We start from the raw sequence: 13,488 nt of genomic DNA on the forward strand, positions 1-13,488 counted from the left end.
AATTACTATATATAATAATAATATATTACAATATATAATAATAATCATATATTATAATAATAGTTAATAATAATAATCATAATCATATATAATAATAATAGTTAATAATAATAATGCCCACACCACCCAAATTTTGGTTTCGCTCCAAAATTAAAATTTCTAAGGTCACCACTTTTCAATTACCCAGTTTCATATTGGATACTCGATTAGGCTTGGTATTTATGAAACCTATTTGGTCAACTCAAAAAATGTGTTTGGAAAAGGTTTCACTAACATTCAAACTTCGAGTAGCCATTTGACAATATTATTTTCATCAAAATTCAATGAAATGAAAAGGGTTTTTTTTATAACACTCTTAAGATTCCATCAATATAATTGCTGTCAAATTTTGAGTTCGATAAGTATTTATTAGTTAATTTTTAATGAAGATGTTTGTAGAGTGTTGATTGACATACTGATTGAAAAACAACTATAACTTTCAAACAGTATAATATTTTTCAAATTCAAAAGTTGTGTCACATTCTATGCTTCCCTAGTATAAGGAAAAAATATATTAATTTGGTAAAGTATTCACTTAGTTAAGGTGGTTAGACACAAGATTTTTTTATTCTGGAAAAGTTATAGTAGAAAATTCATATTTAATTATTTATTTGGAATAAAAATACTCAAAAATATGCATCACATCTGGGCATGAGTCTAATTTTTATATCTATAATTATATTAAAAAACATTATAATGATTTTTATTAAGGAGGTCAAACATACAACAACTTTTTATTTTCGCCCTAAAATTTTTGTAGTACTACATTAAAATCCAAAATTTTGACCAATCAAATAATTTTTTCTCCAAATAAGGCCTAGTAGTTTAGAAACTACATTCAATTTCTTACAGATTATTTTCTTACAACTTTTTAATATAAATTCTAGAACCACTTTAAAATTATGTGTCAAGTTGACATAACCCTGATTTGATGGTTTTTCACTGTCACTTAAGACCATAGTTTGGTTGACTGTGATCTTACACATACCCTTATTGCCTTCATTACATAATAAGTTGCATTGATATTTAATTTTTGAAATTGTGTCCATCACATTTAGACATTAACTATATCAACAATTACAACATCAAAATTGAAATTGAGCTAGAAACTTGTTGATAATAGAATGAAATGTAGCATTTATTACACAAGGCTTTACCTTAGTCAACAAAAATGGAATCATGAGTTCTTGTTCAATGTAAAGATCAAATCTATCTTGACTTGGTTTATATTTAGGTGCATTGGTCCACATATTTACTTTCCAAACTATATCAAAGTCTAATAACTTAATGGTAACAAAATTTGATTGATTTGTAGTTTTAGGAGGCCTTAAGTTTGAGTTTTTTTCACATTGGAACCATAAACAAATAAATTTGGCATAACATAGTTGTTGAAGTAACTAATAATTTGAATATTTTTATGGTAACACAATATAACTCTAACTGATAATCAATTGTGAGTTTGGAGTAGAGGTGAACCCTTATAATAACATATGATGAGAAGACAACAATTGATAGATTATAAGTAGTTATAAAGTAGCTAAAGGTTTACACCTTATAGGAAGCACTTATATAATCTAAGAGTCCATGTTTTAAGCATCACTTCTATTTCATGCTATCTTCTAACAACTTTTCAAAGATGCACTGGTGAAGATATCGCTTTGCTAGTATTTTTTCTTTTTTCAACTAGGCATTTCTTAAATAGACAAACTACAATTAAAATATGGAGCTTTTGAAACATATTGGCTACTTCAATTATTGTTTATGAGAATGGTTATTATTAACTTCCTTGAGGTTTAACATTATACTAATCAAGGTTTCTTGCGTAAAAGAGAGTCAAACCCAATAAGATTATAAAGTCCAAACTTAACTATAAGGATGTAGTGAAATCTCTTGTAAATACATCTTAATTTGGATATGTTACAACACTCTCTTTAGCTTAAACTTAAAAGTTTCCTTGTGTTTCCACTAGTACTAAACTTTAAAATTCAATGTAAGTGCAAACATAGTCTAGTGGTCCAATCTTAAGTACTACACAATTGTCAAATTTATTCAACTCAAAAGCAGCCAATCTATTGACCAAAGAATCAAGAGTAATATCATTTCCAAATATAGATCTCAACTCTAGAATAGCACAAACTCTAATAGAATAGATATGAAATAAGGTTCTAAGAGCTTTTCTTACCACAACTTCATCACTTATGGTTCAGCATGCTCCTCTAAGAGCATTAACAACTTATTTGATTCATTTGTTGTATTGCAAAATGTTCTCACCTTCCTTCATCTTCATGTATCATCAAATTTTCCTCTCAAACTTTTAGCCTTTATCCTTTAGCACTTTCTAATCTCCTTCATGCACAAGTGTGAATTTTTCCCACATCTCCTTTATACTAGAGAAACCTTTAATATCATCAAATTCCACTTCATTCAAGGAAGGAATCTCCATCATCAGGAAACTATGTTCTTGTTTTTCTCTCAAATGTACAACTGGAATAGGACCTTGAGGTGGAGGTGTGTATTAAATGTTTAGGTAGTACAATGTTGAGTCTCCAATGCTAGATAAGTACAACTTCATTCTACTTTACCATGATGGGAGTTGGAAACAATTGATTAATTGGGTATTGTCTTTAATGTTACACAAAATGTCATATCATTGACAGTCAGTGTATGTTGAGTTCACTCAGGCATTGAAGATAGATTCCTATGTTTGTCGAGTGTTCTAGACTTTCCCTAGTTCAAAAGACAGTGTTTACCGAGTTCACTTGGGTAACAAAGTAAAGTTTGTAGAAGTTGAGTATTATTCGAGCTCACTCAATTAATGAAGGAAATGTTGGATGGAACTAGTTTTAACCAAGCTCACTCGGTTACCAAAGGACTTTGTGAATATGTAGTGTTAATTGGGTTCACTTGGTTAACATAAGAAAATCTCTTTGAGCTAGTATCTAACAAGCAAGGTTAGCTAACAAAGGATTTTCTTGTTTCAGCATATAGAGTTCAATTGAATTGTTTATTGGTTCTAGATGACTAACAAGATGAATATTAATTATTCTAATTTGTATTCAAGTTGACTTGACAATGTGTAAGATATAAATATAAGGTTAGGTTGAGGATTAGAAGAAGAAGCATAAGTGGAACATAATTGGAGATTTAATGATTCTTAGAGGAAGCAAATTAGAAGGATAAGTAGAATATCCTTGTTGAGATCTAAAGATACATTTGATCAAGAAGGATCAAGTATACAAGATAGAATTGAGATCTATAATCAATAATCTAGTTGCATCAAAAATCAAGTCATCTATTGTTACTCTCTAACCATTGTAGGAGTGATATAAATTTCTTAACAGAGTTGTCTTAACATTTATTTGTAAATCCTCTAACAAGGTGACATTTCTATTGAATTATCTAAAGACCTCTAGAAAGGCCACTCCTAACAGGGTAACACCTAACAATGTATTTTGTAACCTGTAATAGGGTTGGCTCTTAATAGGGCTCACTTCAAAGGAGTGAAAATCAGTAACTAGTTGCAATTGGTGGTTTCTCCCAAATTGGGTTTCTGCGTTAAATCTTGTGTCAATTGTGTTCATGCTATTTATGTTATGTGTGTGCAACTTACTTAAATTAAAATCAATCATAGATAATATCTTAAGAATATCATGTTAAGAATTTGCCAAGTTATTTCAGTGTTTATCCACTAGTACATTTGATCCCATTTTTAGACCAAAATTTTTGACCATCTAATAAAATGCGGTCAAATTGGTGAAATGTGTAAGAAAACATATCTTTTTTTTCAAAATACATGCTCGTGTTGGTCAAAATTTTGACCAAAACGAGCTTCATTATAAATACATGCCCATGTTGGTCAAAATTTTGACCAACATGGGCTCCATTATGAAAAAGATCTCTTTTTTGTGCCCTAATTTCATTGTTACCATGCTAGGACCGGAAGACTTGTGCAATTTCCTACACTGCATGCGACATTTTCCCTACTGAGTCTCTGGCCTGCATTGGTGGAGCCAAAGTAAATAAACTCAAATCTAGCCTACATTGGTGGAGCCAAAGTAAATAAAATTAAATCTGGCCTACGTTGGTGAAGCCAAAGTAAACACAGGTGAGAGCCACTTGTATATCAAACAGACTGACACGACCTTGACACATTTCATTTCTCTTCAGTAAGTTAATAAGATCACAGTTCAATGATCGATTCCTCTAACAAATATATTTGAACCAAGGTGGATGGCAGAAAAATCCTACCATGTGTAGATTATCTGCACTTTTTATGCCCAAAGAATCTCAAAACAGTATTATAATTGATTAAATTCTCTCTGGAAAGTTTTAAAAAGAAAGAAACACATGGTTTTGAGATTGTCACAGAAACGTAAATGAGATAGTTTACTATATATCAGATATTTGTATGACAATGCAATCACATTTTACATGTAATGTTTATAGTGTGCTTTTAATGTTATATTTGTTTATAGTTTGTTTTTAATGTCATTTTTATGTATACAATTGATGTAGAAAAGAGTTGGGAGCCTGAAAAGAATCAAGCAATAGGGTTTGTGAGGGGGTTTGGTATCTCTGAAGGAGTTCTTACATTTCTTCTGAATGAATATGAGTATCGTGACATTGAAGTATAATTGTTATCATCACGCCCATCAGAGAAAGTTATTGGATTCAAAGGATGATTGTTGTTTCCATACCCATCATCAGTAATTGTTAGATTCATGGAGCAATTTCTCTTTGACATCATATATATAATCTGGAATCATTAGGTTCATGCAATAGTTAATATTATCAGCCTATCCATCATTTGAAACCTCTTTTATCTCCATAGTAATTTTCTATGAGTTTCATTGAAAAATTGTTGTTATTTGTCATACAGATACCAATTTTTTGGAGTTGGTGGGATTGTTTTAATCATGAATAGAAATTTTTGTGGGGGAAGAAAAGTGAAGAATGGAGTTCCTTTGAGAACTCTAGCAAGGGTTGCATCAGTGGTAGAAGGGATCCAATTTGGATGGACTTTGCAGCTCTCCTTATTGACACCATATGTGTAGGTTTTAGGTATTCCTCATACATGGGCTAGTTATATATGGCTGTGTGGTCCAATTTCTGGCATGTTTGTGCAACCAATAGTGGGGTATTATAGTGATAGACATGAGTGCTCCTAGGGAAGAAGGAGGCCATTTATAGTTATGGGAGCATGCATTGTGGTAATGGCAGTTATGCTCATTGGATTTTAAGCCAATTTGGGATATATGTTTGGTGATTCAATCTCATACAGGCCAAGAGCTATTACTATTTTGTTTTGGGGTTTTGGCTCCTTGATCTTACCAACAATATGCTTAAAGGGCCTTGCAAGGAACTCCTCATAGATTTATCAGGTATGTTGTGGTGATATTGTTTTGCTATTTGTTGCAATGGTATCTAGAAAGTTTATGTTTAAGATGATGGTTAAGGCCTTACTTACAGCCTTTTTGAGCTACATTTCTTTTTCCCCTCTCTTTTTTTCAATTTCATATTGTAGTATTGTTCAAGGTATCGATCAACTTGCAGACATTTGTCTTATGTTGGTGTTAGCTCCAATCCCGCTTGAACAGGACCATTTATAGAAAATTTCCAACAAAAAGTATCGTGCATAAAACAACTCAAATATTTAAAGAAAGAAACCTTTTTGATTAATGCAAAACTTTGACATTTCCCACCTCTCAAGGTTTTCAATCTTCAATGCCCAATTTTCAAGACTTTTCCATGAAGGGTTGTCTAGGAAAACCTCCTTAGCTTAGCCATGCAGAAAACAGACCTTGAAGGAAGTATATGTTTAGAAAATGTCTCTGTTAAGATCAGCCATTAAAGGATGGTGAGGAAATTAATTTTTAATCTATGGAGACTAATGTTTTGATTCATGAAACTATTACTATATTAATCCGTAATCAACTATATTTATTCCCTTTAGAGAAAGTTTTACCTATGGGACATTTTTTATTTACCATTTATAAAGGGATGTACCAATTATTTTTACTTTCAAAATTTTCATCAACCAAAATATTTCGTTACCATAGCTCATCATAGGTCTTTGAAATTGTTTCCATACCACATTTAAAGAGGCTTTGGTTGAAGACAATAATTTCTTATCATTTATCATTAGATTTTATTAATGGTTATAGAGTTTTAAAATTTAGCTCTTGATGGTTGTAGTTTGAATAATTATGCTCATCAAAGGCTATATCCCATTATCTTATGTCGAGCATTTCCTGTTAGGAGTAGATATTTCATCAAAGGCAGTGCTAGATAGGTTTGGATTTTTTATATTCTAGTGTGTACCCATTAAAGACTCCCCTATTGCAAATGCAGTTTCTTTTCTCAATGGAGAGACTTGCCAAAAAGAACATCCATACTTGGTTTATATTTCATTGAATGTATCCTAGAAAGGTATGATTTCTTTGCATTCCTTGGATAGGGACATTGTCCATAGGGAATTTCACTCCAAGGAAAAAGTTGTTCATTTTCATGGACTAAGTAGTGCAAATTTTGAGGGAAGAATTTTGAATCTCCCTATCATTCAAGGACTCAATATAGTGTTTCCATGAGCAAATTTTGCTCTTCAAAAATAGACATAAGAAATTAAAACTGGGCAAACATAAATGAACTCTAGATTGTATTCTCTTGCTAAATGAAGGACATTAATTTGATGAATGAAATATTTTACTAAATTCTAGCACCTCTTGAAGCTCCACCCATATGTATTTCTAAATGCTTTTCCTCTAGCAGGAAAAAACTAGAGACAAACTAGGAGTGCCAATGCCTTTTTCTCACTATTTATGGCAGTAGGGAATGTGTTAGGATTTGCGAGTGGTTCTTACAGTAAATGGTATAAAGTTCTTCCATTCACAAGAATAGAGGCTTGTGGTGTCAGCTATGCTAATCTAAAGTCTACATTTTTTATAGCAATAATCCTCTAAGTGGCTGCTACCATTTTCAGTGTAACAGTCGCCCCTAAAAAAAGATGGTCAAAGGCTCAAGCAGAAGTAAAAGAAAGGGAAAAGGCAGTGGGAGGTAAAATTCATAATCCAATTGATGAAAATGATGAAGATGATGAGGAGCAGGAGGCTGATGAAGAAACCCAGGAGACATTCATATGGGAGCTATTTAGTGCTTTCAGAGATCTCCCTTCTCCAATGTTGTATTTACTTATTGTAACTGCACTGACATGGCTTGTGTGGTTCCCCTTCTTACTCTTTGACATAGATTGGATGGGTCAAGAAATTTATAAGGGAAAGCCTTTTGGTCCTGAACCTCTTCCAGTTTTAAATGATGAAGGTGTCAGATTAGGATCATTTGGCCTAATGCTAAATTCAATAATGCTAGGAGCAACTTCTTTGATGATAGAAACTATGGCTCACAGGATAGGCCCTAAATTATTGTGGGCAATTGCAAACTTCATTCTATGCCTTTTGCTTTCATGTACTATTATCATCACCAAACTTGCTAAAAATCACGAATCTGTACCTCCTCATAGTTCTGTTAAAATTGTAGGTTTGGTTGTTTTTGCATCCCTTGGAGCACCTCTTGCGGTATGTTTTAGACTCTCCCCCTTTGACTATTATCTTGGATGTTATATATATACATATATAATTTCTAGTTTCTAGTAAAGCAACTAGTTTGATATTAAAGTATCATGGTAAGTGCTATTCTTTGTGCTATGGATAGTTACAGTTTATGACTTTGATAAAGATTGATTACCTGTGACATTTGTAGGTAACATATAGCATTCCTTTTGCATTAACATCAACCTTTACTTTAGATTCTAGAGCAAGTCAAGGTAAATATTCTTTAATCAACTTATTTCCTTTTTAATGCTTTAACAATTATTTTGAACATTTCCAAGGCTATCAATAATTTTCACTGTCAATTCAATCAACATATTCCCTCAAATAAACTTTTTTTTTTCTAATGCTTTCATGATTATTATGAACATTTCCAAGGCTGTGAGTAAATTTACTGCAAATTTAATCAACACAATCCCTTATGAGTTTAATTTTGCAGTGCAACTATTTTTTGGTTTTGGAAGTACATGGTATATTTGAATATTTCTCTTGAGGGATATGAAGAAATGAAAATTATTCAGAATGTAGAATTAGTAGTTGTTGTATAGTAGAGAGCCCATTGAAATTACTACTTCCACCACATAAACATTTATGCATAACTGAACAACTAACCTCAACTTGATAAATACCTACGAGGAATATTATTAACTTAGTAGATTAAATAAAGTAACAATATTTTGAAATCATAGCTATTTACAGTCAAAAATATCACTCACACTATACTCTTGTCTGAAATATCTAGCTCATTTTTTTGATGAATAGTGCCTTCTCTATTAATGAAATATTAAGTATTCACAAAAAAGGGTCGGGGGATACAAGATCACCTTGCAAGTTCAAGTAAGATGTGGCCAGAGATATCTAGCTCATTTCAATATAATAGTCTTCTGACTTTAATTAATAGTTACCATCTAATTGGCCCCTTTTTTTGTGATTTACAAGGATAGTGGCACTTATGCTTCTGAACTTGATGCAAACTAGAGCTTTGTATTGCATGTCCTATTCTTGTTTAAATAATCGCAAAAGAGGGATTTTAAAAGGTTCCCAACCCATTTATAAAAATCAGAAAATATTTATAGATGGACCCCAATAAACAAAAAAAGTATAGTGTTAAGGGGCAGGCTAGTAGAAACAGTCACCCCGACTCACAAAAAGGGACAAAAGGATCAAAAATATTTGAGAATTAGATACAGCCAAGGGTCCTATCCACAGGATTATTGAGAGGCAATTTTCCTTCCTATCTTTTTTCAAATTTTCTAATTGCCAATCCTGAATCAGGAGCACTCCTAATACACCTCTCATCAAAATTTGTTCTCCTTATATTCCTTTTTGAGGAATGTGGGGAATGTGAAATCGAAAACTTAGACGTGGGAGTGATAACATTTCTTCCTGAATAACTTTGTATCAACCCTCAACAAATTTATACTTGCTACTAGCCTCATCTAAAAATCTCATATGGTCCAAGGGTCTCTTGCCATGGAACATTATTTTAGTCAAAGCACAGAAATGTTCCTCCTTTTTTGGGCTTTGCAATAGTTTGCAATTTAACAAGTGAATTTTATGTTAGTCTCAAAGATAACAACCATATTAAAAAAAATTTGTGAAGTTTTATTATTGCCCTAATGTGGTTATTGAAAAGGATTCTGGCCTTTCGAATTGTTCTAGCTATAGTTTTGTTCTCCATAAACAAACTTATCTTGGATCTGTTTAAGTATGCTCTAAATATACGAACTGGCCTTTTCACAAGATTGGCTGTGAATACAATCTTAATATCTTTTCTGACATTTTAATGCTTTGAAGATTTAGTTTTAGATTATTTTAGTTTAATTCTATTGCTTCATGCTACATTGTTTATAATTTTAGTTACTTTATTTATTAGGTTTCCTTGGCCTTTTGATTGGGTAGTGAACTTGCAAAATTTTTCTGTCTCATTGATTTATTGTGGCATTTTATTGATAAAAATTGACACAAGTGTGTGTTTTTACCCTGATTGAAGTCAACATCATATTCTCAAATGAAGAAAGGCATAATCATTTGAAATTTTCTTTTTTCATTTCAGGACTGTCTATGGGAGTTCTTAATCTTTCAATTGTCATTCCATAGGTAAATGCTTAAATTTTTTGTCACATATAATTTCCTCTCTTCCACCCAATTTTTGTCAGATCTTCTATGTAGCTTATTGTATTGCTTCATCGGATTATTTTGTCTATAGAAAGTGGACCATGGGATGCACTATTTGGAGGTGGAAATCTCCCTACATTTGTGTTGGCATCAATTTCTGCGTTGGCTGGTGGAACAGTAGCTCTTTTTCTGCTACCCTCACCACCTCCTGAATTTCATCCTTCTTGCTTGCTACGAACTAGTAGTTCTCCCCATTCCTTGATGATCCCTAATATCATCACTTTACTTCAAATTTCATCAAATGTCATGTTTTTGGACTGACTACATCTAGCACTCAATAATTTTTTTGTGCCTAATGACCCATCCCTCACGAGCTTGTGAGAATTCATAATGTTGTACAAGTAAACTTACAAATTTGTTTTGTTTGTCAAGATATAATATATCTACCCAAGATTAATGAAATTTTCTAGTTTTACCAAGTGTCTCAAACTGAATGATGTTGATTCTGCAAAATATTATTAACAAATGCAAAATAAATAGGCTGGTCTCACTTCAGTAGGCTCAACCACTTTTTATCTATGAAGTAATGTACAGTTATAAGTCAGTTATTAGAATGTAGAAAAGAATATAGAATGTAGAAAATTGGTATAATTTTCCATATTCTTTTCTTTTAGTTACGCTAGAGCAACTTTACACGGTTAAAATTATACAAGGGAATATTTAAAACTTTTAGATGAGATACCAATGACGTTGTGTCTTTCATGGCTAGCCTGACATTTTAATTTCAAAATTTAATGTATTTATTCGCAAATGTTTTCAATGTTTCATTTAAAATTATACAAGGTAATATTTAAAACTTTTAGATGAGATAGCAATGATGATGTGTCTTTCATGGCTAGCCGGGCATTTTAATTTCAAAATTTAATGCATTTATTTGCAAATGTTTTCAATGTTTCACTTAATTAATGTATTAGATGAACTTTGAATTGGCTCAATGAAGTGTTATTAAGTATGATTTCAATTGTTAATGGTGAATATATCCTCTAGATCAGGTTTGATGTGGTTTGGCATGAAACATCCTTTGTGTTTATTTTTCATTGTTTGGAGGATAAGCATCCAAACTTCTTCTTTTTTGCAACTATTTATATTGGGTAAATAAATCCTTCATCTTAAGATTGAGGAGTTTCCATTATGCCAAAATCATCACTAGAGCTTGAGGAATTCTTGCATCTCAAGTTTTCAAAGAAAGTTCACTAGCGATCAAAAAAATGTATCTAGACTTTCTTAAGGAAAACCTAAAGATGCATCTGAAAAAATTCCATACATATCTTTAGTTCTTCATAGTTATTTCGATCGCTGGTGAACTTTCTTGAGGAAAACCTGTATGGAATTTTTTTAGATGAATCTCAAGTCTAAAATATGGTTTACATGCTTTTTTTAGATGCACCTTTAGTTCTTCATGGCTAGGGTTTTAGTGACGGCATATCTTTCTCAGCAAACTTTGCCCCCCCCAACTAGTATCTCTTTCTCAGCAAACTTCTCCATATCCTTTGAATTCACAATCAAATTCTCCATATCAAAAAGGAGGTTACTCTTTAGAGATTTCATCAACACAACAAAATGAATACTAGAAGTTTCCACACCATGGCCTAGAGTCATGTTTTAAAAACTTTAGCCAAGGTTTGCAATGGTCAAATCCAGTAGGGCAGTCTCTTCGTCCACAATAATCAATTCTATTATATGGGCCACAATCATAGAATTCAAAGGCATCAACACAAAAGACTCCTGAAAGCCTTCCTCTTGCTCCTTGGGAAGTGGAGCAATCACAAAATACATCACAAGGTGTAGATAATTTTAAAGGACCTCCCATATATGATAGAAATGTTAGAATAGTTATTCCCTCTCCTCCAGCAAAGCACAATCAAAGAGAACAGTTTTTTCAGCAGCAACAGGCTTTGTGTTCCGGCCATTCTACATATGGTTATAGTGAATCAACAAATGATGAGTTGATATCAAGGACACAAAATATCTCCATTCATGATGGAACTTACAATGATGCATATCCACAACAATCTTTAACTTCCACCAAACAAGTTAAACCTGAAGATAAGCTATTTGAAGACCTAGTTGACTTTGCCAAGGCAAAAAGTAAAACTTCACCCAATAAAAGCGAAAGTTTTAAAAATTAGAGGTTATTCTCTGGGATGGTTTGTACTACATATCTTCAAGTAGCTTGCTACAACTGATGGTTTAGGTGTAGCATCAATTTTATTGAAAGCATTGTATAGTCTTTTGTTCAATTGAGGTTTAGTACTCATTATGCGCTACATTATTCCTAGTGCACTACAATTTAATTCATTTTTTGTTACTCTTTTTTTTCTGATATGAAATTCCTTTTGAAGATTTGTATATTGAAACAAACTTATGTACTTACCTAGAAGGTAAATGATTTTAGTAATAGTGCCAAAAGATCCATATATATATATTGCAATGTATTGTTAAGCTTGTTCTATTTTAGATCTCAAGTAGTGTGTGAGCATTATCTTTTCTTATCATAGTATTTGTGGGAAGTAATTACCTGTGTGGCCTTGCACTATTCTCTAGTTCACAATTTGATTGTGGCATTTTGTTCTAAGAAAAGTTTTATAATTACAAATCTAGGATATTTTAATAGATCATTTACTTGTGTGAGGGGATAAAACCTATTTTGGTGCCCTAAAATAAGAAAACTATATACAGAAACTCAATCATTAAGAAATTCAGTATGGACTTGAGCTATCTTGATGAACTATTTCTGATAAGAGTAGGAAAGAATGGTCATGAGGTTATAGGGGGTGGAAGGGTATTAATAATATAGTCAGTAGGTTAGATAATTAAGTCTGGGTAGAAATTTAGGAAGTGTTGGGTTCCTAATGTTAGAATTCTTTAGAATAACTGAGAGGTGGGGGTGAATTAGTTATTCAAGGTCTAAATGCCCTAATAATACTTTTTTTCTAATTATAGTGAGCCCATAAACTTTTCATCCATCCAAACTTAAATCAATCATTTTAGCAAATTACAGCAAATCAATATGCAGGGATAAAACATGCAAGATCAACACATGACACAGTGATTTATGTGGAAACCCAATTTGGGAAAAACCAGTAGTAACATGCTACTTAATTTTCACTCTTCTAAAGTGATGCCCTGTTAAAAGTCTACCTTGTTAAAGGCTTACAACACACTGTTAAATGTGACCTTGTTAGAGGATTTCACCATACTGTTAGGAATGGGCCTGGTCAAAGGACTTTTGAACATTCACTTGGAATGTCACCCTGTTAAAGGATTTATAACATGGTTATTAAACCAACCTAAATTCATAGGATTTAAACTATTTGTTACAACTGTTAGAGAGTAACAATAATAGCTTTTTGATTTGGTACAACTTACAACATATTTTGCAGATTTCAGATCACATTTCAGTTCAGTCCTTTTGCTTGTCTTTAATCACTTTAACTTTGACATCTTGTCATCTCAAGCTTCATCTCCTTAAGTCTTCTTACTCATCATACCAATGCAACCATATCTATGCTCATCTGTTGAAGCAGAGTATCTGTGCTCTCTTACTCCTTAGCACCTCCTTCAGCACTTTATGCTTTCATGCTTGGCCTCCTTTCTTCTGCTTCATGACCTTATTACTCCTTAAATAGAAATTTGGATTGCCTTTGCCGCTTGATTCTCCCTCTCC

General features: G+C 32.4%; 1 pseudogene; it reads left to right on the forward strand.

Moving 5' to 3' along the window:
* The first annotated feature begins 4,955 nt into the window (after positions 1-4,955).
* LOC149572104 (sucrose transport protein SUC9-like) lies at positions 4,956-10,082 on the forward strand (annotated as a pseudogene).
* The last annotated feature ends 3,406 nt before the right edge of the window (positions 10,083-13,488 follow it).

Source organism: Cupressus sempervirens, chromosome 2 (assembly GCF_028749045.1).
Source record: "Cupressus sempervirens isolate cs-2001-9-10 chromosome 2, ASM2874904v1, whole genome shotgun sequence".
Lineage (NCBI taxonomy): Eukaryota > Viridiplantae > Streptophyta > Pinopsida > Cupressales > Cupressaceae > Cupressus > Cupressus sempervirens.